The sequence below is a fragment of the Schistocerca serialis genome, unplaced genomic scaffold, assembly GCF_023864345.2.
Source record: "Schistocerca serialis cubense isolate TAMUIC-IGC-003099 unplaced genomic scaffold, iqSchSeri2.2 HiC_scaffold_736, whole genome shotgun sequence".
NCBI lineage: Eukaryota > Metazoa > Arthropoda > Insecta > Orthoptera > Acrididae > Schistocerca > Schistocerca serialis.
This window is the reverse complement of record NW_026048338.1, coordinates 14,689-33,429: the sequence shown is the minus strand read 5'-3', so window position 1 is coordinate 33,429 and position 18,741 is coordinate 14,689. Positions and strand designations below refer to the sequence as shown.

General features: G+C 53.7%; 42 non-coding genes across 42 annotated transcripts; 33 read left to right on the top strand and 9 right to left on the bottom strand.

Moving 5' to 3' along the window:
* Window positions 1-11: 11 nt before the first annotated feature.
* On the bottom strand, window positions 12-83 carry Trnag-ucc (transfer RNA glycine (anticodon UCC)). The gene has a single exon. It is a non-coding gene; the product is annotated as a tRNA-Gly (tRNA).
* An 812-nt stretch (window positions 84-895) lies between these two features.
* Trnam-cau (transfer RNA methionine (anticodon CAU)) lies at window positions 896-968 on the top strand. The gene has a single exon. It is a non-coding gene; the product is annotated as a tRNA-Met (tRNA).
* A 322-nt stretch (window positions 969-1,290) lies between these two features.
* Window positions 1,291-1,362, top strand: Trnae-uuc (transfer RNA glutamic acid (anticodon UUC)). The gene has a single exon. It is a non-coding gene; the product is annotated as a tRNA-Glu (tRNA).
* A 296-nt stretch (window positions 1,363-1,658) lies between these two features.
* Trnak-uuu (transfer RNA lysine (anticodon UUU)) lies at window positions 1,659-1,731 on the top strand. The gene has a single exon. It is a non-coding gene; the product is annotated as a tRNA-Lys (tRNA).
* Window positions 1,732-1,870: 139 nt separating this feature from the next.
* Trnas-aga (transfer RNA serine (anticodon AGA)) lies at window positions 1,871-1,952 on the top strand. Its single transcript has one exon. It is a non-coding gene; the product is annotated as a tRNA-Ser (tRNA).
* Window positions 1,953-2,224: 272 nt separating this feature from the next.
* Trnag-ucc (transfer RNA glycine (anticodon UCC)) lies at window positions 2,225-2,296 on the bottom strand. The gene has a single exon. It is a non-coding gene; the product is annotated as a tRNA-Gly (tRNA).
* An 813-nt stretch (window positions 2,297-3,109) lies between these two features.
* Window positions 3,110-3,182, top strand: Trnam-cau (transfer RNA methionine (anticodon CAU)). The gene has a single exon. It is a non-coding gene; the product is annotated as a tRNA-Met (tRNA).
* A 322-nt stretch (window positions 3,183-3,504) lies between these two features.
* Window positions 3,505-3,576, top strand: Trnae-uuc (transfer RNA glutamic acid (anticodon UUC)). Its single transcript has one exon. It is a non-coding gene; the product is annotated as a tRNA-Glu (tRNA).
* Window positions 3,577-3,872: 296 nt separating this feature from the next.
* Trnak-uuu (transfer RNA lysine (anticodon UUU)) lies at window positions 3,873-3,945 on the top strand. The gene has a single exon. It is a non-coding gene; the product is annotated as a tRNA-Lys (tRNA).
* A 139-nt stretch (window positions 3,946-4,084) lies between these two features.
* Window positions 4,085-4,166, top strand: Trnas-aga (transfer RNA serine (anticodon AGA)). The gene has a single exon. It is a non-coding gene; the product is annotated as a tRNA-Ser (tRNA).
* Window positions 4,167-4,438: 272 nt separating this feature from the next.
* Trnag-ucc (transfer RNA glycine (anticodon UCC)) lies at window positions 4,439-4,510 on the bottom strand. Its single transcript has one exon. It is a non-coding gene; the product is annotated as a tRNA-Gly (tRNA).
* Window positions 4,511-5,323: 813 nt separating this feature from the next.
* Window positions 5,324-5,396, top strand: Trnam-cau (transfer RNA methionine (anticodon CAU)). The gene has a single exon. It is a non-coding gene; the product is annotated as a tRNA-Met (tRNA).
* A 322-nt stretch (window positions 5,397-5,718) lies between these two features.
* Trnae-uuc (transfer RNA glutamic acid (anticodon UUC)) lies at window positions 5,719-5,790 on the top strand. Its single transcript has one exon. It is a non-coding gene; the product is annotated as a tRNA-Glu (tRNA).
* Window positions 5,791-6,086: 296 nt separating this feature from the next.
* Window positions 6,087-6,159, top strand: Trnak-uuu (transfer RNA lysine (anticodon UUU)). Its single transcript has one exon. It is a non-coding gene; the product is annotated as a tRNA-Lys (tRNA).
* A 139-nt stretch (window positions 6,160-6,298) lies between these two features.
* On the top strand, window positions 6,299-6,380 carry Trnas-aga (transfer RNA serine (anticodon AGA)). The gene has a single exon. It is a non-coding gene; the product is annotated as a tRNA-Ser (tRNA).
* Window positions 6,381-6,651: 271 nt separating this feature from the next.
* On the bottom strand, window positions 6,652-6,723 carry Trnag-ucc (transfer RNA glycine (anticodon UCC)). The gene has a single exon. It is a non-coding gene; the product is annotated as a tRNA-Gly (tRNA).
* Window positions 6,724-7,536: 813 nt separating this feature from the next.
* Window positions 7,537-7,609, top strand: Trnam-cau (transfer RNA methionine (anticodon CAU)). The gene has a single exon. It is a non-coding gene; the product is annotated as a tRNA-Met (tRNA).
* Window positions 7,610-7,931: 322 nt separating this feature from the next.
* Trnae-uuc (transfer RNA glutamic acid (anticodon UUC)) lies at window positions 7,932-8,003 on the top strand. The gene has a single exon. It is a non-coding gene; the product is annotated as a tRNA-Glu (tRNA).
* A 296-nt stretch (window positions 8,004-8,299) lies between these two features.
* On the top strand, window positions 8,300-8,372 carry Trnak-uuu (transfer RNA lysine (anticodon UUU)). Its single transcript has one exon. It is a non-coding gene; the product is annotated as a tRNA-Lys (tRNA).
* A 139-nt stretch (window positions 8,373-8,511) lies between these two features.
* On the top strand, window positions 8,512-8,593 carry Trnas-aga (transfer RNA serine (anticodon AGA)). The gene has a single exon. It is a non-coding gene; the product is annotated as a tRNA-Ser (tRNA).
* Window positions 8,594-8,865: 272 nt separating this feature from the next.
* Window positions 8,866-8,937, bottom strand: Trnag-ucc (transfer RNA glycine (anticodon UCC)). Its single transcript has one exon. It is a non-coding gene; the product is annotated as a tRNA-Gly (tRNA).
* An 813-nt stretch (window positions 8,938-9,750) lies between these two features.
* On the top strand, window positions 9,751-9,823 carry Trnam-cau (transfer RNA methionine (anticodon CAU)). Its single transcript has one exon. It is a non-coding gene; the product is annotated as a tRNA-Met (tRNA).
* Window positions 9,824-10,145: 322 nt separating this feature from the next.
* On the top strand, window positions 10,146-10,217 carry Trnae-uuc (transfer RNA glutamic acid (anticodon UUC)). The gene has a single exon. It is a non-coding gene; the product is annotated as a tRNA-Glu (tRNA).
* Window positions 10,218-10,513: 296 nt separating this feature from the next.
* Trnak-uuu (transfer RNA lysine (anticodon UUU)) lies at window positions 10,514-10,586 on the top strand. Its single transcript has one exon. It is a non-coding gene; the product is annotated as a tRNA-Lys (tRNA).
* A 139-nt stretch (window positions 10,587-10,725) lies between these two features.
* Trnas-aga (transfer RNA serine (anticodon AGA)) lies at window positions 10,726-10,807 on the top strand. The gene has a single exon. It is a non-coding gene; the product is annotated as a tRNA-Ser (tRNA).
* A 272-nt stretch (window positions 10,808-11,079) lies between these two features.
* On the bottom strand, window positions 11,080-11,151 carry Trnag-ucc (transfer RNA glycine (anticodon UCC)). Its single transcript has one exon. It is a non-coding gene; the product is annotated as a tRNA-Gly (tRNA).
* Window positions 11,152-11,964: 813 nt separating this feature from the next.
* Window positions 11,965-12,037, top strand: Trnam-cau (transfer RNA methionine (anticodon CAU)). Its single transcript has one exon. It is a non-coding gene; the product is annotated as a tRNA-Met (tRNA).
* Window positions 12,038-12,359: 322 nt separating this feature from the next.
* On the top strand, window positions 12,360-12,431 carry Trnae-uuc (transfer RNA glutamic acid (anticodon UUC)). Its single transcript has one exon. It is a non-coding gene; the product is annotated as a tRNA-Glu (tRNA).
* Window positions 12,432-12,727: 296 nt separating this feature from the next.
* Window positions 12,728-12,800, top strand: Trnak-uuu (transfer RNA lysine (anticodon UUU)). Its single transcript has one exon. It is a non-coding gene; the product is annotated as a tRNA-Lys (tRNA).
* A 139-nt stretch (window positions 12,801-12,939) lies between these two features.
* On the top strand, window positions 12,940-13,021 carry Trnas-aga (transfer RNA serine (anticodon AGA)). The gene has a single exon. It is a non-coding gene; the product is annotated as a tRNA-Ser (tRNA).
* A 271-nt stretch (window positions 13,022-13,292) lies between these two features.
* Trnag-ucc (transfer RNA glycine (anticodon UCC)) lies at window positions 13,293-13,364 on the bottom strand. Its single transcript has one exon. It is a non-coding gene; the product is annotated as a tRNA-Gly (tRNA).
* Window positions 13,365-14,177: 813 nt separating this feature from the next.
* Trnam-cau (transfer RNA methionine (anticodon CAU)) lies at window positions 14,178-14,250 on the top strand. The gene has a single exon. It is a non-coding gene; the product is annotated as a tRNA-Met (tRNA).
* Window positions 14,251-14,572: 322 nt separating this feature from the next.
* Window positions 14,573-14,644, top strand: Trnae-uuc (transfer RNA glutamic acid (anticodon UUC)). Its single transcript has one exon. It is a non-coding gene; the product is annotated as a tRNA-Glu (tRNA).
* Window positions 14,645-14,940: 296 nt separating this feature from the next.
* Window positions 14,941-15,013, top strand: Trnak-uuu (transfer RNA lysine (anticodon UUU)). Its single transcript has one exon. It is a non-coding gene; the product is annotated as a tRNA-Lys (tRNA).
* A 139-nt stretch (window positions 15,014-15,152) lies between these two features.
* Window positions 15,153-15,234, top strand: Trnas-aga (transfer RNA serine (anticodon AGA)). Its single transcript has one exon. It is a non-coding gene; the product is annotated as a tRNA-Ser (tRNA).
* A 271-nt stretch (window positions 15,235-15,505) lies between these two features.
* On the bottom strand, window positions 15,506-15,577 carry Trnag-ucc (transfer RNA glycine (anticodon UCC)). The gene has a single exon. It is a non-coding gene; the product is annotated as a tRNA-Gly (tRNA).
* An 813-nt stretch (window positions 15,578-16,390) lies between these two features.
* Window positions 16,391-16,463, top strand: Trnam-cau (transfer RNA methionine (anticodon CAU)). Its single transcript has one exon. It is a non-coding gene; the product is annotated as a tRNA-Met (tRNA).
* A 322-nt stretch (window positions 16,464-16,785) lies between these two features.
* On the top strand, window positions 16,786-16,857 carry Trnae-uuc (transfer RNA glutamic acid (anticodon UUC)). The gene has a single exon. It is a non-coding gene; the product is annotated as a tRNA-Glu (tRNA).
* A 296-nt stretch (window positions 16,858-17,153) lies between these two features.
* Window positions 17,154-17,226, top strand: Trnak-uuu (transfer RNA lysine (anticodon UUU)). Its single transcript has one exon. It is a non-coding gene; the product is annotated as a tRNA-Lys (tRNA).
* A 139-nt stretch (window positions 17,227-17,365) lies between these two features.
* On the top strand, window positions 17,366-17,447 carry Trnas-aga (transfer RNA serine (anticodon AGA)). The gene has a single exon. It is a non-coding gene; the product is annotated as a tRNA-Ser (tRNA).
* Window positions 17,448-17,719: 272 nt separating this feature from the next.
* Trnag-ucc (transfer RNA glycine (anticodon UCC)) lies at window positions 17,720-17,791 on the bottom strand. Its single transcript has one exon. It is a non-coding gene; the product is annotated as a tRNA-Gly (tRNA).
* Window positions 17,792-18,604: 813 nt separating this feature from the next.
* On the top strand, window positions 18,605-18,677 carry Trnam-cau (transfer RNA methionine (anticodon CAU)). Its single transcript has one exon. It is a non-coding gene; the product is annotated as a tRNA-Met (tRNA).
* Window positions 18,678-18,741: the final 64 nt, after the last annotated feature.

Here is an 18,741-nt window from a genome sequence, read left to right as displayed (position 1 = left end):
TTTGCGCCCGTTGCGGTGGCCGGGAATCGAACCCGGATCAACGGCTGGGAAGGCAACTATGCTCACCATTACACCACCACCGCACAGCCGCTGCTCGTAACGCCGCGCTGTGTCGGCTTCCCGCCCGCCGGCAGCGGCCCACGGTGATAGTAGCTGTAGGCGCTTTACGAGGTAGGAGGGTGCATCCACACGCGTTCGGGCAGCGCCTCCACGCACGCTGCGTCTTTGGGCAAGACTCGTCGCCGCGGCCGCAAGGTTACTCACACGATAGTGATGAGCGGTCGCTTTAAGGCAGTGTAGTGGGGGACTCCGCGTGTGTAGCACTTTTTTCGGCTGTATCCGGCGTCGTTGGGTGGCAATCCCACTTTCCCTGCAGACAGCTACTCTGGAATATGCTCGGGAAGCACGGCCGACCGCCCCCAACAAATGCAACTAAAAAATGAGAACAACAACTAAAAAAGTGGTAGGTTGTTCGCCTACCACTCGGGCGGCCCGGGTTCGATTCCCGGCCGATGCATCGTTTTGCTGTTCTCGCTATAATGCTGCCGCGCCGATTGCTCGTTTGAGCTGCGTCAGCCTCAGGAATGTATAGCAGGATTCGCTGTGAGAAGAACCAAACACGCAGCACGCAAGAGACCGTACTTGGACGGACGCGTGCTATTTCTGAACTCTAGCGTCAGCCTGGCCCTACAGGCCGCTGTGTTCAGGTGCCGCAAGGGCGATGTACTGTAACCTCAGGCAGTGCTGCTTTCCGTTGAAAAAGCCGCGGCAGCAGTTTAATCTAGCAATTCGGGAAAGCACGTGTAGCAACACAACAGATTCTTGAGAAAGCGCAAACTGTCTATCTCTAATATGCGAGACTTACCAAGTTTCCTGGGACGTTGCTTGCAAACGTGCCTCGGTAGCGCAGTGGGTAGCGCGTAAGTCTCATAATCTTAAGGTCGTGAGTTCGATCCTCACCCGGGGCATTTAATTTGCTGTACATCATGGCTGAATTAACGGCGTTGCTGTTGCTAGGGAACGAACTGAATTGTCGTTTGTTATCCACAAGGAGCCCACGCCTCAGCGTTAAAATGTTTACATCCAGCTATGGCAAGGTACAGCTTTGACCTTTCTCCTCCCCTGTTGTGAGTAAAATATGATGCAAACTGCAATGAATTGTCAGTTTCGAGCTGTGCGCCATGCCAGTCTGCAAGCGCAAATATGCTCGCAAACAGAGAACACCACTAAGTCCGGATTCAGCACGAAAAGCGAGAGGAGAGGGAGTAAATCTGACGTTTATCGAGCAAATCCGGTGTGGTCTAGTGGCTAGGATACCTGGCTTTCACCCAGGAGGCCCGGGTTCGATTCCCGGTACCGGAAGGGAAGTTTTTGCGCACACGACCCTCCATGTTTTGGCCCTCCAACCCTCGTTTGTCGCCCTCCTTCCGGAGCTTCAACCGAGCGTAATCGGGGAAAACAGGCACGAGATGCAATTACTGTCAGCACCGGGGTAAAGGGAGAAGAGGCACTGGTCCGCTGTTGGGCTGCTACCAGCGTCAGTGGCAAGTCGGTGAAGTCGCCAGTTGCGCCAGAAGCCAGCAATTACCGTAGTACGCCTACACACGCGTTCCAGTTATTCACATTGCCTGCAGCTGCTCCATCCACAGCAAGCGTGAGCCCGGATAGCTCAGTCGGTAGAGCATTAGGCTTTTAACCTAAGGGTCCAGGGTTCGAGTCCCTGTCCGGGCGAAGATTTTAACGCTTCCGTAATGGCTCGTCTCGTAGCGCTGGTAGCCCTGCCGTAATCAGTGCACGGAGTTCGTTTCCTGTCAACATTCTGCGCAGAACGGTTTGATTTTTCACGATTCGAGGGGACTTTTGGCTGCGAGCAGTCGTGGCCGAGTGGTTAAGGCGTCTGACTAGAAATCAGATTCCCTCTGGGAGCGTAGGTTCGAGTCCTACCGACTGCGTCTCTTTTTTTTTTATTTTTTTGTTTAAGAAGAAGGAGCACAAAACTTCGCAGTTTGCCTGTACTTCGCTACACCTCACCTCTCACAGCCGTTTATATCGCCTGTCCTCTTGATAAGGGCGAATTCCAAGCGTCAGCTTTCGCGTCAGCCGAGCAAAGTCGGGACAAGTCGGGACATACTACAGGATGGCCTGGAGTGGAGCAACGACGGAAAGAAAACGTTAATGTAACAGCACGTGGCTCACATACTCAGACGTAAAAATTTGCGCCCGTTGCGGTGGCCGGGAATCGAACCCGGATCAACGGCTGGGAAGGCAACTATGCTCACCATTACACCACCACCGCACAGCCGCTGCTCGTAACGCCGCGCTGTGTCGGCTTCCCGCCCGCCGGCAGCGGCCCACGGTGATAGTAGCTGTAGGCGCTTTACGAGGTAGGAGGGTGCATCCACACGCGTTCGGGCAGCGCCTCCACGCACGCTGCGTCTTTGGGCAAGACTCGTCGCCGCGGCCGCAAGGTTACTCACACGATAGTGATGAGCGGTCGCTTTAAGGCAGTGTAGTGGGGGACTCCGCGTGTGTAGCACTTTTTTCGGCTGTATCCGGCGTCGTTGGGTGGCAATCCCACTTTCCCTGCAGACAGCTACTCTGGAATATGCTCGGGAAGCACGGCCGACCGCCCCCAACAAATGCAACTAAAAAAATGAGAACAACAACTAAAAAAGTGGTAGGTTGTTCGCCTACCACTCGGGCGGCCCGGGTTCGATTCCCGGCCGATGCATCGTTTTGCTGTTCTCGCTATAATGCTGCCGCGCCGATTGCTCGTTTGAGCTGCGTCAGCCTCAGGAATGTATAGCAGGATTCGCTGTGAGAAGAACCAAACACGCAGCACGCAAGAGACCGTACTTGGACGGACGCGTGCTATTTCTGAACTCTAGCGTCAGCCTGGCCCTACAGGCCGCTGTGTTCAGGTGCCGCAAGGGCGATGTACTGTAACCTCAGGCAGTGCTGCTTTCCGTTGAAAAAGCCGCGGCAGCAGTTTAATCTAGCAATTCGGGAAAGCACGTGTAGCAACACAACAGATTCTTGAGAAAGCGCAAACTGTCTATCTCTAATATGCGAGACTTACCAAGTTTCCTGGGACGTTGCTTGCAAACGTGCCTCGGTAGCGCAGTGGGTAGCGCGTAAGTCTCATAATCTTAAGGTCGTGAGTTCGATCCTCACCCGGGGCATTTAATTTGCTGTACATCATGGCTGAATTAACGGCGTTGCTGTTGCTAGGGAACGAACTGAATTGTCGTTTGTTATCCACAAGGAGCCCACGCCTCAGCGTTAAAATGTTTACATCCAGCTATGGCAAGGTACAGCTTTGACCTTTCTCCTCCCCTGTTGTGAGTAAAATATGATGCAAACTGCAATGAATTGTCAGTTTCGAGCTGTGCGCCATGCCAGTCTGCAAGCGCAAATATGCTCGCAAACAGAGAACACCACTAAGTCCGGATTCAGCACGAAAAGCGAGAGGAGAGGGAGTAAATCTGACGTTTATCGAGCAAATCCGGTGTGGTCTAGTGGCTAGGATACCTGGCTTTCACCCAGGAGGCCCGGGTTCGATTCCCGGTACCGGAAGGGAAGTTTTTGCGCACACGACCCTCCATGTTTTGGCCCTCCAACCCTCGTTTGTCGCCCTCCTTCCGGAGCTTCAACCGAGCGTAATCGGGGAAAACAGGCACGAGATGCAATTACTGTCAGCACCGGGGTAAAGGGAGAAGAGGCACTGGTCCGCTGTTGGGCTGCTACCAGCGTCAGTGGCAAGTCGGTGAAGTCGCCAGTTGCGCCAGAAGCCAGCAATTACCGTAGTACGCCTACACACGCGTTCCAGTTATTCACATTGCCTGCAGCTGCTCCATCCACAGCAAGCGTGAGCCCGGATAGCTCAGTCGGTAGAGCATTAGGCTTTTAACCTAAGGGTCCAGGGTTCGAGTCCCTGTCCGGGCGAAGATTTTAACGCTTCCGTAATGGCTCGTCTCGTAGCGCTGGTAGCCCTGCCGTAATCAGTGCACGGAGTTCGTTTCCTGTCAACATTCTGCGCAGAACGGTTTGATTTTTCACGATTCGAGGGGACTTTTGGCTGCGAGCAGTCGTGGCCGAGTGGTTAAGGCGTCTGACTAGAAATCAGATTCCCTCTGGGAGCGTAGGTTCGAGTCCTACCGACTGCGTCTCTTTTTTTTTTATTTTTTTGTTTAAGAAGAAGGAGCACAAAACTTCGCAGTTTGCCTGTACTTCGCTACACCTCACCTCTCACAGCCGTTTATATCGCCTGTCCTCTTGATAAGGGCGAATTCCAAGCGTCAGCTTTCGCGTCAGCCGAGCAAAGTCGGGACAAGTCGGGACATACTACAGGATGGCCTGGAGTGGAGCAACGACGGAAAGAAAACGTTAATGTAACAGCACGTGGCTCACATACTCAGACGTAAAAATTTGCGCCCGTTGCGGTGGCCGGGAATCGAACCCGGATCAACTGCTGGGAAGGCAACTATGCTCACCATTACACCACCACCGCACAGCCGCTGCTCGTAACGCCGCGCTGTGTCGGCTTCCCGCCCGCCGGCAGCGGCCCACGGTGATAGTAGCTGTAGGCGCTTTACGAGGTAGGAGGGTGCATCCACACGCGTTCGGGCAGCGCCTCCACGCACGCTGCGTCTTTGGGCAAGACTCGTCGCCGCGGCCGCAAGGTTACTCACACGATAGTGATGAGCGGTCGCTTTAAGGCAGTGTAGTGGGGGACTCCGCGTGTGTAGCACTTTTTTCGGCTGTATCCGGCGTCGTTGGGTGGCAATCCCACTTTCCCTGCAGACAGCTACTCTGGAATATGCTCGGGAAGCACGGCCGACCGCCCCCAACAAATGCAACTAAAAAAATGAGAACAACAACTAAAAAAGTGGTAGGTTGTTCGCCTACCACTCGGGCGGCCCGGGTTCGATTCCCGGCCGATGCATCGTTTTGCTGTTCTCGCTATAATGCTGCCGCGCCGATTGCTCGTTTGAGCTGCGTCAGCCTCAGGAATGTATAGCAGGATTCGCTGTGAGAAGAACCAAACACGCAGCACGCAAGAGACCGTACTTGGACGGACGCGTGCTATTTCTGAACTCTAGCGTCAGCCTGGCCCTACAGGCCGCTGTGTTCAGGTGCCGCAAGGGCGATGTACTGTAACCTCAGGCAGTGCTGCTTTCCGTTGAAAAAGCCGCGGCAGCAGTTTAATCTAGCAATTCGGGAAAGCACGTGTAGCAACACAACAGATTCTTGAGAAAGCGCAAACTGTCTATCTCTAATATGCGAGACTTACCAAGTTTCCTGGGACGTTGCTTGCAAACGTGCCTCGGTAGCGCAGTGGGTAGCGCGTAAGTCTCATAATCTTAAGGTCGTGAGTTCGATCCTCACCCGGGGCATTTAATTTGCTGTACATCATGGCTGAATTAACGGCGTTGCTGTTGCTAGGGAACGAACTGAATTGTCGTTTGTTATCCACAAGGAGCCCACGCCTCAGCGTTAAAATGTTTACATCCAGCTATGGCAAGGTACAGCTTTGACCTTTCTCCTCCCCTGTTGTGAGTAAAATATGATGCAAACTGCAATGAATTGTCAGTTTCGAGCTGTGCGCCATGCCAGTCTGCAAGCGCAAATATGCTCGCAAACAGAGAACACCACTAAGTCCGGATTCAGCACGAAAAGCGAGAGGAGAGGGAGTAAATCTGACGTTTATCGAGCAAATCCGGTGTGGTCTAGTGGCTAGGATACCTGGCTTTCACCCAGGAGGCCCGGGTTCGATTCCCGGTACCGGAAGGGAAGTTTTTGCGCACACGACCCTCCATGTTTTGGCCCTCCAACCCTCGTTTGTCGCCCTCCTTCCGGAGCTTCAACCGAGCGTAATCGGGGAAAACAGGCACGAGATGCAATTACTGTCAGCACCGGGGTAAAGGGAGAAGAGGCACTGGTCCGCTGTTGGGCTGCTACCAGCGTCAGTGGCAAGTCGGTGAAGTCGCCAGTTGCGCCAGAAGCCAGCAATTACCGTAGTACGCCTACACACGCGTTCCAGTTATTCACATTGCCTGCAGCTGCTCCATCCACAGCAAGCGTGAGCCCGGATAGCTCAGTCGGTAGAGCATTAGGCTTTTAACCTAAGGGTCCAGGGTTCGAGTCCCTGTCCGGGCGAAGATTTTAACGCTTCCGTAATGGCTCGTCTCGTAGCGCTGGTAGCCCTGCCGTAATCAGTGCACGGAGTTCGTTTCCTGTCAACATTCTGCGCAGAACGGTTTGATTTTTCACGATTCGAGGGGACTTTTGGCTGCGAGCAGTCGTGGCCGAGTGGTTAAGGCGTCTGACTAGAAATCAGATTCCCTCTGGGAGCGTAGGTTCGAGTCCTACCGACTGCGTCTCTTTTTTTTTATTTTTTTGTTTAAGAAGAAGGAGCACAAAACTTCGCAGTTTGCCTGTACTTCGCTACACCTCACCTCTCACAGCCGTTTATATCGCCTGTCCTCTTGATAAGGGCGAATTCCAAGCGTCAGCTTTCGCGTCAGCCGAGCAAAGTCGGGACAAGTCGGGACATACTACAGGATGGCCTGGAGTGGAGCAACGACGGAAAGAAAACGTTAATGTAACAGCACGTGGCTCACATACTCAGACGTAAAAATTTGCGCCCGTTGCGGTGGCCGGGAATCGAACCCGGATCAACTGCTGGGAAGGCAACTATGCTCACCATTACACCACCACCGCACAGCCGCTGCTCGTAACGCCGCGCTGTGTCGGCTTCCCGCCCGCCGGCAGCGGCCCACGGTGATAGTAGCTGTAGGCGCTTTACGAGGTAGGAGGGTGCATCCACACGCGTTCGGGCAGCGCCTCCACGCACGCTGCGTCTTTGGGCAAGACTCGTCGCCGCGGCCGCAAGGTTACTCACACGATAGTGATGAGCGGTCGCTTTAAGGCAGTGTAGTGGGGGACTCCGCGTGTGTAGCACTTTTTTCGGCTGTATCCGGCGTCGTTGGGTGGCAATCCCACTTTCCCTGCAGACAGCTACTCTGGAATATGCTCGGGAAGCACGGCCGACCGCCCCCAACAAATGCAACTAAAAAAATGAGAACAACAACTAAAAAAGTGGTAGGTTGTTCGCCTACCACTCGGGCGGCCCGGGTTCGATTCCCGGCCGATGCATCGTTTTGCTGTTCTCGCTATAATGCTGCCGCGCCGATTGCTCGTTTGAGCTGCGTCAGCCTCAGGAATGTATAGCAGGATTCGCTGTGAGAAGAACCAAACACGCAGCACGCAAGAGACCGTACTTGGACGGACGCGTGCTATTTCTGAACTCTAGCGTCAGCCTGGCCCTACAGGCCGCTGTGTTCAGGTGCCGCAAGGGCGATGTACTGTAACCTCAGGCAGTGCTGCTTTCCGTTGAAAAAGCCGCGGCAGCAGTTTAATCTAGCAATTCGGGAAAGCACGTGTAGCAACACAACAGATTCTTGAGAAAGCGCAAACTGTCTATCTCTAATATGCGAGACTTACCAAGTTTCCTGGGACGTTGCTTGCAAACGTGCCTCGGTAGCGCAGTGGGTAGCGCGTAAGTCTCATAATCTTAAGGTCGTGAGTTCGATCCTCACCCGGGGCATTTAATTTGCTGTACATCATGGCTGAATTAACGGCGTTGCTGTTGCTAGGGAACGAACTGAATTGTCGTTTGTTATCCACAAGGAGCCCACGCCTCAGCGTTAAAATGTTTACATCCAGCTATGGCAAGGTACAGCTTTGACCTTTCTCCTCCCCTGTTGTGAGTAAAATATGATGCAAACTGCAATGAATTGTCAGTTTCGAGCTGTGCGCCATGCCAGTCTGCAAGCGCAAATATGCTCGCAAACAGAGAACACCACTAAGTCCGGATTCAGCACGAAAAGCGAGAGGAGAGGGAGTAAATCTGACGTTTATCGAGCAAATCCGGTGTGGTCTAGTGGCTAGGATACCTGGCTTTCACCCAGGAGGCCCGGGTTCGATTCCCGGTACCGGAAGGGAAGTTTTTGCGCACACGACCCTCCATGTTTTGGCCCTCCAACCCTCGTTTGTCGCCCTCCTTCCGGAGCTTCAACCGAGCGTAATCGGGGAAAACAGGCACGAGATGCAATTACTGTCAGCACCGGGGTAAAGGGAGAAGAGGCACTGGTCCGCTGTTGGGCTGCTACCAGCGTCAGTGGCAAGTCGGTGAAGTCGCCAGTTGCGCCAGAAACCAGCAATTACCGTAGTACGCCTACACACGCGTTCCAGTTATTCACATTGCCTGCAGCTGCTCCATCCACAGCAAGCGTGAGCCCGGATAGCTCAGTCGGTAGAGCATTAGGCTTTTAACCTAAGGGTCCAGGGTTCGAGTCCCTGTCCGGGCGAAGATTTTAACGCTTCCGTAATGGCTCGTCTCGTAGCGCTGGTAGCCCTGCCGTAATCAGTGCACGGAGTTCGTTTCCTGTCAACATTCTGCGCAGAACGGTTTGATTTTTCACGATTCGAGGGGACTTTTGGCTGCGAGCAGTCGTGGCCGAGTGGTTAAGGCGTCTGACTAGAAATCAGATTCCCTCTGGGAGCGTAGGTTCGAGTCCTACCGACTGCGTCTCTTTTTTTTTTATTTTTTTGTTTAAGAAGAAGGAGCACAAAACTTCGCAGTTTGCCTGTACTTCGCTACACCTCACCTCTCACAGCCGTTTATATCGCCTGTCCTCTTGATAAGGGCGAATTCCAAGCGTCAGCTTTCGCGTCAGCCGAGCAAAGTCGGGACAAGTCGGGACATACTACAGGATGGCCTGGAGTGGAGCAACGACGGAAAGAAAACGTTAATGTAACAGCACGTGGCTCACATACTCAGACGTAAAAATTTGCGCCCGTTGCGGTGGCCGGGAATCGAACCCGGATCAACTGCTGGGAAGGCAACTATGCTCACCATTACACCACCACCGCACAGCCGCTGCTCGTAACGCCGCGCTGTGTCGGCTTCCCGCCCGCCGGCAGCGGCCCACGGTGATAGTAGCTGTAGGCGCTTTACGAGGTAGGAGGGTGCATCCACACGCGTTCGGGCAGCGCCTCCACGCACGCTGCGTCTTTGGGCAAGACTCGTCGCCGCGGCCGCAAGGTTACTCACACGATAGTGATGAGCGGTCGCTTTAAGGCAGTGTAGTGGGGGACTCCGCGTGTGTAGCACTTTTTTCGGCTGTATCCGGCGTCGTTGGGTGGCAATCCCACTTTCCCTGCAGACAGCTACTCTGGAATATGCTCGGGAAGCACGGCCGACCGCCCCCAACAAATGCAACTAAAAAAATGAGAACAACAACTAAAAAAGTGGTAGGTTGTTCGCCTACCACTCGGGCGGCCCGGGTTCGATTCCCGGCCGATGCATCGTTTTGCTGTTCTCGCTATAATGCTGCCGCGCCGATTGCTCGTTTGAGCTGCGTCAGCCTCAGGAATGTATAGCAGGATTCGCTGTGAGAAGAACCAAACACGCAGCACGCAAGAGACCGTACTTGGACGGACGCGTGCTATTTCTGAACTCTAGCGTCAGCCTGGCCCTACAGGCCGCTGTGTTCAGGTGCCGCAAGGGCGATGTACTGTAACCTCAGGCAGTGCTGCTTTCCGTTGAAAAAGCCGCGGCAGCAGTTTAATCTAGCAATTCGGGAAAGCACGTGTAGCAACACAACAGATTCTTGAGAAAGCGCAAACTGTCTATCTCTAATATGCGAGACTTACCAAGTTTCCTGGGACGTTGCTTGCAAACGTGCCTCGGTAGCGCAGTGGGTAGCGCGTAAGTCTCATAATCTTAAGGTCGTGAGTTCGATCCTCACCCGGGGCATTTAATTTGCTGTACATCATGGCTGAATTAACGGCGTTGCTGTTGCTAGGGAACGAACTGAATTGTCGTTTGTTATCCACAAGGAGCCCACGCCTCAGCGTTAAAATGTTTACATCCAGCTATGGCAAGGTACAGCTTTGACCTTTCTCCTCCCCTGTTGTGAGTAAAATATGATGCAAACTGCAATGAATTGTCAGTTTCGAGCTGTGCGCCATGCCAGTCTGCAAGCGCAAATATGCTCGCAAACAGAGAACACCACTAAGTCCGGATTCAGCACGAAAAGCGAGAGGAGAGGGAGTAAATCTGACGTTTATCGAGCAAATCCGGTGTGGTCTAGTGGCTAGGATACCTGGCTTTCACCCAGGAGGCCCGGGTTCGATTCCCGGTACCGGAAGGGAAGTTTTTGCGCACACGACCCTCCATGTTTTGGCCCTCCAACCCTCGTTTGTCGCCCTCCTTCCGGAGCTTCAACCGAGCGTAATCGGGGAAAACAGGCACGAGATGCAATTACTGTCAGCACCGGGGTAAAGGGAGAAGAGGCACTGGTCCGCTGTTGGGCTGCTACCAGCGTCAGTGGCAAGTCGGTGAAGTCGCCAGTTGCGCCAGAAGCCAGCAATTACCGTAGTACGCCTACACACGCGTTCCAGTTATTCACATTGCCTGCAGCTGCTCCATCCACAGCAAGCGTGAGCCCGGATAGCTCAGTCGGTAGAGCATTAGGCTTTTAACCTAAGGGTCCAGGGTTCGAGTCCCTGTCCGGGCGAAGATTTTAACGCTTCCGTAATGGCTCGTCTCGTAGCGCTGGTAGCCCTGCCGTAATCAGTGCACGGAGTTCGTTTCCTGTCAACATTCTGCGCAGAACGGTTTGATTTTTCACGATTCGAGGGGACTTTTGGCTGCGAGCAGTCGTGGCCGAGTGGTTAAGGCGTCTGACTAGAAATCAGATTCCCTCTGGGAGCGTAGGTTCGAGTCCTACCGACTGCGTCTCTTTTTTTTTTATTTTTTTGTTTAAGAAGAAGGAGCACAAAACTTCGCAGTTTGCCTGTACTTCGCTACACCTCACCTCTCACAGCCGTTTATATCGCCTGTCCTCTTGATAAGGGCGAATTCCAAGCGTCAGCTTTCGCGTCAGCCGAGCAAAGTCGGGACAAGTCGGGACATACTACAGGATGGCCTGGAGTGGAGCAACGACGGAAAGAAAACGTTAATGTAACAGCACGTGGCTCACATACTCAGACGTAAAAATTTGCGCCCGTTGCGGTGGCCGGGAATCGAACCCGGATCAACTGCTGGGAAGGCAACTATGCTCACCATTACACCACCACCGCACAGCCGCTGCTCGTAACGCCGCGCTGTGTCGGCTTCCCGCCCGCCGGCAGCGGCCCACGGTGATAGTAGCTGTAGGCGCTTTACGAGGTAGGAGGGTGCATCCACACGCGTTCGGGCAGCGCCTCCACGCACGCTGCGTCTTTGGGCAAGACTCGTCGCCGCGGCCGCAAGGTTACTCACACGATAGTGATGAGCGGTCGCTTTAAGGCAGTGTAGTGGGGGACTCCGCGTGTGTAGCACTTTTTTCGGCTGTATCCGGCGTCGTTGGGTGGCAATCCCACTTTCCCTGCAGACAGCTACTCTGGAATATGCTCGGGAAGCACGGCCGACCGCCCCCAACAAATGCAACTAAAAAAATGAGAACAACAACTAAAAAAGTGGTAGGTTGTTCGCCTACCACTCGGGCGGCCCGGGTTCGATTCCCGGCCGATGCATCGTTTTGCTGTTCTCGCTATAATGCTGCCGCGCCGATTGCTCGTTTGAGCTGCGTCAGCCTCAGGAATGTATAGCAGGATTCGCTGTGAGAAGAACCAAACACGCAGCACGCAAGAGACCGTACTTGGACGGACGCGTGCTATTTCTGAACTCTAGCGTCAGCCTGGCCCTACAGGCCGCTGTGTTCAGGTGCCGCAAGGGCGATGTACTGTAACCTCAGGCAGTGCTGCTTTCCGTTGAAAAAGCCGCGGCAGCAGTTTAATCTAGCAATTCGGGAAAGCACGTGTAGCAACACAACAGATTCTTGAGAAAGCGCAAACTGTCTATCTCTAATATGCGAGACTTACCAAGTTTCCTGGGACGTTGCTTGCAAACGTGCCTCGGTAGCGCAGTGGGTAGCGCGTAAGTCTCATAATCTTAAGGTCGTGAGTTCGATCCTCACCCGGGGCATTTAATTTGCTGTACATCATGGCTGAATTAACGGCGTTGCTGTTGCTAGGGAACGAACTGAATTGTCGTTTGTTATCCACAAGGAGCCCACGCCTCAGCGTTAAAATGTTTACATCCAGCTATGGCAAGGTACAGCTTTGACCTTTCTCCTCCCCTGTTGTGAGTAAAATATGATGCAAACTGCAATGAATTGTCAGTTTCGAGCTGTGCGCCATGCCAGTCTGCAAGCGCAAATATGCTCGCAAACAGAGAACACCACTAAGTCCGGATTCAGCACGAAAAGCGAGAGGAGAGGGAGTAAATCTGACGTTTATCGAGCAAATCCGGTGTGGTCTAGTGGCTAGGATACCTGGCTTTCACCCAGGAGGCCCGGGTTCGATTCCCGGTACCGGAAGGGAAGTTTTTGCGCACACGACCCTCCATGTTTTGGCCCTCCAACCCTCGTTTGTCGCCCTCCTTCCGGAGCTTCAACCGAGCGTAATCGGGGAAAACAGGCACGAGATGCAATTACTGTCAGCACCGGGGTAAAGGGAGAAGAGGCACTGGTCCGCTGTTGGGCTGCTACCAGCGTCAGTGGCAAGTCGGTGAAGTCGCCAGTTGCGCCAGAAGCCAGCAATTACCGTAGTACGCCTACACACGCGTTCCAGTTATTCACATTGCCTGCAGCTGCTCCATCCACAGCAAGCGTGAGCCCGGATAGCTCAGTCGGTAGAGCATTAGGCTTTTAACCTAAGGGTCCAGGGTTCGAGTCCCTGTCCGGGCGAAGATTTTAACGCTTCCGTAATGGCTCGTCTCGTAGCGCTGGTAGCCCTGCCGTAATCAGTGCACGGAGTTCGTTTCCTGTCAACATTCTGCGCAGAACGGTTTGATTTTTCACGATTCGAGGGGACTTTTGGCTGCGAGCAGTCGTGGCCGAGTGGTTAAGGCGTCTGACTAGAAATCAGATTCCCTCTGGGAGCGTAGGTTCGAGTCCTACCGACTGCGTCTCTTTTTTTTTATTTTTTTGTTTAAGAAGAAGGAGCACAAAACTTCGCAGTTTGCCTGTACTTCGCTACACCTCACCTCTCACAGCCGTTTATATCGCCTGTCCTCTTGATAAGGGCGAATTCCAAGCGTCAGCTTTCGCGTCAGCCGAGCAAAGTCGGGACAAGTCGGGACATACTACAGGATGGCCTGGAGTGGAGCAACGACGGAAAGAAAACGTTAATGTAACAGCACGTGGCTCACATACTCAGACGTAAAAATTTGCGCCCGTTGCGGTGGCCGGGAATCGAACCCGGATCAATTGCTGGGAAGGCAACTATGCTCACCATTACACCACCACCGCACAGCCGCTGCTCGTAACGCCGCGCTGTGTCGGCTTCCCGCCCGCCGGCAGCGGCCCACGGTGATAGTAGCTGTAGGCGCTTTACGAGGTAGGAGGGTGCATCCACACGCGTTCGGGCAGCGCCTCCACGCACGCTGCGTCTTTGGGCAAGACTCGTCGCCGCGGCCGCAAGGTTACTCACACGATAGTGATGAGCGGTCGCTTTAAGGCAGTGTAGTGGGGGACTCCGCGTGTGTAGCACTTTTTTCGGCTGTATCCGGCGTCGTTGGGTGGCAATCCCACTTTCCCTGCAGACAGCTACTCTGGAATATGCTCGGGAAGCACGGCCGACCGCCCCCAACAAATGCAACTAAAAAAATGAGAACAACAACTAAAAAAGTGGTAGGTTGTTCGCCTACCACTCGGGCGGCCCGGGTTCGATTCCCGGCCGATGCATCGTTTTGCTGTTCTCGCTATAATGCTGCCGCGCCGATTGCTCGTTTGAGCTGCGTCAGCCTCAGGAATGTATAGCAGGATTCGCTGTGAGAAGAACCAAACACGCAGCACGCAAGAGACCGTACTTGGACGGACGCGTGCTATTTCTGAACTCTAGCGTCAGCCTGGCCCTACAGGCCGCTGTGTTCAGGTGCCGCAAGGGCGATGTACTGTAACCTCAGGCAGTGCTGCTTTCCGTTGAAAAAGCCGCGGCAGCAGTTTAATCTAGCAATTCGGGAAAGCACGTGTAGCAACACAACAGATTCTTGAGAAAGCGCAAACTGTCTATCTCTAATATGCGAGACTTACCAAGTTTCCTGGGACGTTGCTTGCAAACGTGCCTCGGTAGCGCAGTGGGTAGCGCGTAAGTCTCATAATCTTAAGGTCGTGAGTTCGATCCTCACCCGGGGCATTTAATTTGCTGTACATCATGGCTGAATTAACGGCGTTGCTGTTGCTAGGGAACGAACTGAATTGTCGTTTGTTATCCACAAGGAGCCCACGCCTCAGCGTTAAAATGTTTACATCCAGCTATGGCAAGGTACAGCTTTGACCTTTCTCCTCCCCTGTTGTGAGTAAAATATGATGCAAACTGCAATGAATTGTCAGTTTCGAGCTGTGCGCCATGCCAGTCTGCAAGCGCAAATATGCTCGCAAACAGAGAACACCACTAAGTCCGGATTCAGCACGAAAAGCGAGAGGAGAGGGAGTAAATCTGACGTTTATCGAGCAAATCCGGTGTGGTCTAGTGGCTAGGATACCTGGCTTTCACCCAGGAGGCCCGGGTTCGATTCCCGGTACCGGAAGGGAAGTTTTTGCGCACACGACCCTCCATGTTTTGGCCCTCCAACCCTCGTTTGTCGCCCTCCTTCCGGAGCTTCAACCGAGCGTAATCGGGGAAAACAGGCACGAGATGCAATTACTGTCAGCACCGGGGTAAAGGGAGAAGAGGCACTGGTCCGCTGTTGGGCTGCTACCAGCGTCAGTGGCAAGTCGGTGAAGTCGCCAGTTGCGCCAGAAGCCAGCAATTACCGTAGTACGCCTACACACGCGTTCCAGTTATTCACATTGCCTGCAGCTGCTCCATCCACAGCAAGCGTGAGCCCGGATAGCTCAGTCGGTAGAGCATTAGGCTTTTAACCTAAGGGTCCAGGGTTCGAGTCCCTGTCCGGGCGAAGATTTTAACGCTTCCGTAATGGCTCGTCTCGTAGCGCTGGTAGCCCTGCCGTAATCAGTGCACGGAGTTCGTTTCCTGTCAACATTCTGCGCAGAACGGTTTGATTTTTCACGATTCGAGGGGACTTTTGGCTGCGAGCAGTCGTGGCCGAGTGGTTAAGGCGTCTGACTAGAAATCAGATTCCCTCTGGGAGCGTAGGTTCGAGTCCTACCGACTGCGTCTCTTTTTTTTTATTTTTTTGTTTAAGAAGAAGGAGCACAAAACTTCGCAGTTTGCCTGTACTTCGCTACACCTCACCTCTCACAGCCGTTTATATCGCCTGTCCTCTTGATAAGGGCGAATTCCAAGCGTCAGCTTTCGCGTCAGCCGAGCAAAGTCGGGACAAGTCGGGACATACTACAGGATGGCCTGGAGTGGAGCAACGACGGAAAGAAAACGTTAATGTAACAGCACGTGGCTCACATACTCAGACGTAAAAATTTGCGCCCGTTGCGGTGGCCGGGAATCGAACCCGGATCAACTGCTGGGAAGGCAACTATGCTCACCATTACACCACCACCGCACAGCCGCTGCTCGTAACGCCGCGCTGTGTCGGCTTCCCGCCCGCCGGCAGCGGCCCACGGTGATAGTAGCTGTAGGCGCTTTACGAGGTAGGAGGGTGCATCCACACGCGTTCGGGCAGCGCCTCCACGCACGCTGCGTCTTTGGGCAAGACTCGTCGCCGCGGCCGCAAGGTTACTCACACGATAGTGATGAGCGGTCGCTTTAAGGCAGTGTAGTGGGGGACTCCGCGTGTGTAGCACTTTTTTCGGCTGTATCCGGCGTCGTTGGGTGGCAATCCCACTTTCCCTGCAGACAGCTACTCTGGAATATGCTCGGGAAGCACGGCCGACCGCCCCCAACAAATGCAACTAAAAAAATGAGAACAACAACTAAAAAAGTGGTAGGTTGTTCGCCTACCACTCGGGCGGCCCGGGTTCGATTCCCGGCCGATGCATCGTTTTGCTGTTCTCGCTATAATGCTGCCGCGCCGATTGCTCGTTTGAGCTGCGTCAGCCTCAGGAATGTATAGCAGGATTCGCTGTGAGAAGAACCAAACACGCAGCACGCAAGAGACCGTACTTGGACGGACGCGTGCTATTTCTGAACTCTAGCGTCAGCCTGGCCCTACAGGCCGCTGTGTTCAGGTGCCGCAAGGGCGATGTACTGTAACCTCAGGCAGTGCTGCTTTCCGTTGAAAAAGCCGCGGCAGCAGTTTAATCTAGCAATTCGGGAAAGCACGTGTAGCAACACAACAGATTCTTGAGAAAGCGCAAACTGTCTATCTCTAATATGCGAGACTTACCAAGTTTCCTGGGACGTTGCTTGCAAACGTGCCTCGGTAGCGCAGTGGGTAGCGCGTAAGTCTCATAATCTTAAGGTCGTGAGTTCGATCCTCACCCGGGGCATTTAATTTGCTGTACATCATGGCTGAATTAACGGCGTTGCTGTTGCTAGGGAACGAACTGAATTGTCGTTTGTTATCCACAAGGAGCCCACGCCTCAGCGTTAAAATGTTTACATCCAGCTATGGCAAGGTACAGCTTTGACCTTTCTCCTCCCCTGTTGTGAGTAAAATATGATGCAAACTGCAATGAATTGTCAGTTTCGAGCTGTGCGCCATGCCAGTCTGCAAGCGCAAATATGCTCGCAAACAGAGAACACCACTAAGTCCGGATTCAGCACGAAAAGCGAGAGGAGAGGGAGTAAATCTGACGTTTATCGAGCAAATCCGGTGTGGTCTAGTGGCTAGGATACCTGGCTTTCACCCAGGAGGCCCGGGTTCGATTCCCGGTACCGGAAGGGAAGTTTTTGCGCACACGACCCTCCATGTTTTGGCCCTCCAACCCTCGTTTGTCGCCCTCCTTCCGGAGCTTCAACCGAGCGTAATCGGGGAAAACAGGCACGAGATGCAATTACTGTCAGCACCGGGGTAAAGGGAGAAGAGGCACTGGTCCGCTGTTGGGCTGCTACCAGCGTCAGTGGCAAGTCGGTGAAGTCGCCAGTTGCGCCAGAAGCCAGCAATTACCGTAGTACGCCTACACACGCGTTCCAGTTATTCACATTGCCTGCAGCTGCTCCATCCACAGCAAGCGTGAGCCCGGATAGCTCAGTCGGTAGAGCATTAGGCTTTTAACCTAAGGGTCCAGGGTTCGAGTCCCTGTCCGGGCGAAGATTTTAACGCTTCCGTAATGGCTCGTCTCGTAGCGCTGGTAGCCCTGCCGTAATCAGTGCACGGAGTTCGTTTCCTGTCAACATTCTGCGCAGAACGGTTTGATTTTTCACGATTCGAGGGGACTTTTGGCTGCGAGCAGTCGTGGCCGAGTGGTTAAGGCGTCTGACTAGAAATCAGATTCCCTCTGGGAGCGTAGGTTCGAGTCCTACCGACTGCGTCTCTTTTTTTTTTATTTTTTTGTTTAAGAAGAAGGAGCACAAAACTTCGCAGTTTGCCTGTACTTCGCTACACCTCACCTCTCACAGCCGTTTATATCGCCTGTCCTCTTGATAAGGGCGAATTCCAAGCGTCAGCTTTCGCGTCAGCCGAGCAAAGTCGGGACAAGTCGGGACATACTACAGGATGGCCTGGAGTGGAGCAACGACGGAAAGAAAACGTTAATGTAACAGCACGTGGCTCACATACTCAGACGTAAAAATTTGCGCCCGTTGCGGTGGCCGGGAATCGAACCCGGATCAACTGCTGGGAAGGCAACTATGCTCACCATTACACCACCACCGCACAGCCGCTGCTCGTAACGCCGCGCTGTGTCGGCTTCCCGCCCGCCGGCAGCGGCCCACGGTGATAGTAGCTGTAGGCGCTTTACGAGGTAGGAGGGTGCATCCACACGCGTTCGGGCAGCGCCTCCACGCACGCTGCGTCTTTGGGCAAGACTCGTCGCCGCGGCCGCAAGGTTACTCACACGATAGTGATGAGCGGTCGCTTTAAGGCAGTGTAGTGGGGGACTCCGCGTGTGTAGCACTTTTTTCGGCTGTATCCGGCGTCGTTGGGTGGCAATCCCACTTTCCCTGCAGACAGCTACTCTGGAATATGCTCGGGAAGCACGGCCGACCGCCCCCAACAAATGCAACTAAAAAAATGAGAACAACAACTAAAAAAGTGGTAGGTTGTTCGCCTACCACTCGGGCGGCCCGGGTTCGATTCCCGGCCGATGCATCGTTTTGCTGTTCTCGCTATAATGCTGCCGCGCCGATTGCTCGTTTGAGCTGCGTCAGCCTCAGGAATGTATAGCAGGATTCGCTGTGAGAAGAACCAAACACGCAGCACGCAAGAGACCGTACTTGGACGGACGCGTGCTATTTCTGAACTCTAGCGTCAGCCTGGCCCTACAGGCCGCTGTGTTCAGGTGCCGCAAGGGCGATGTACTGTAACCTCAGGCAGTGCTGCTTTCCGTTGAAAAAGCCGCGGCAGCAGTTTAATCTAGCAATTCGGGAAAGCACGTGTAGCAACACAACAGATTCTTGAGAAAGCGCAAACTGTCTATCTCTAATATGCGAGACTTACCAAGTTTCCTGGGACGTTGCTTGCAAACGTGCCTCGGTAGCGCAGTGGGTAGCGCGTAAGTCTCATAATCTTAAGGTCGTGAGTTCGATCCTCACCCGGGGCATTTAATTTGCTGTACATCATGGCTGAATTAACGGCGTTGCTGTTGCTAGGGAACGAACTGAATT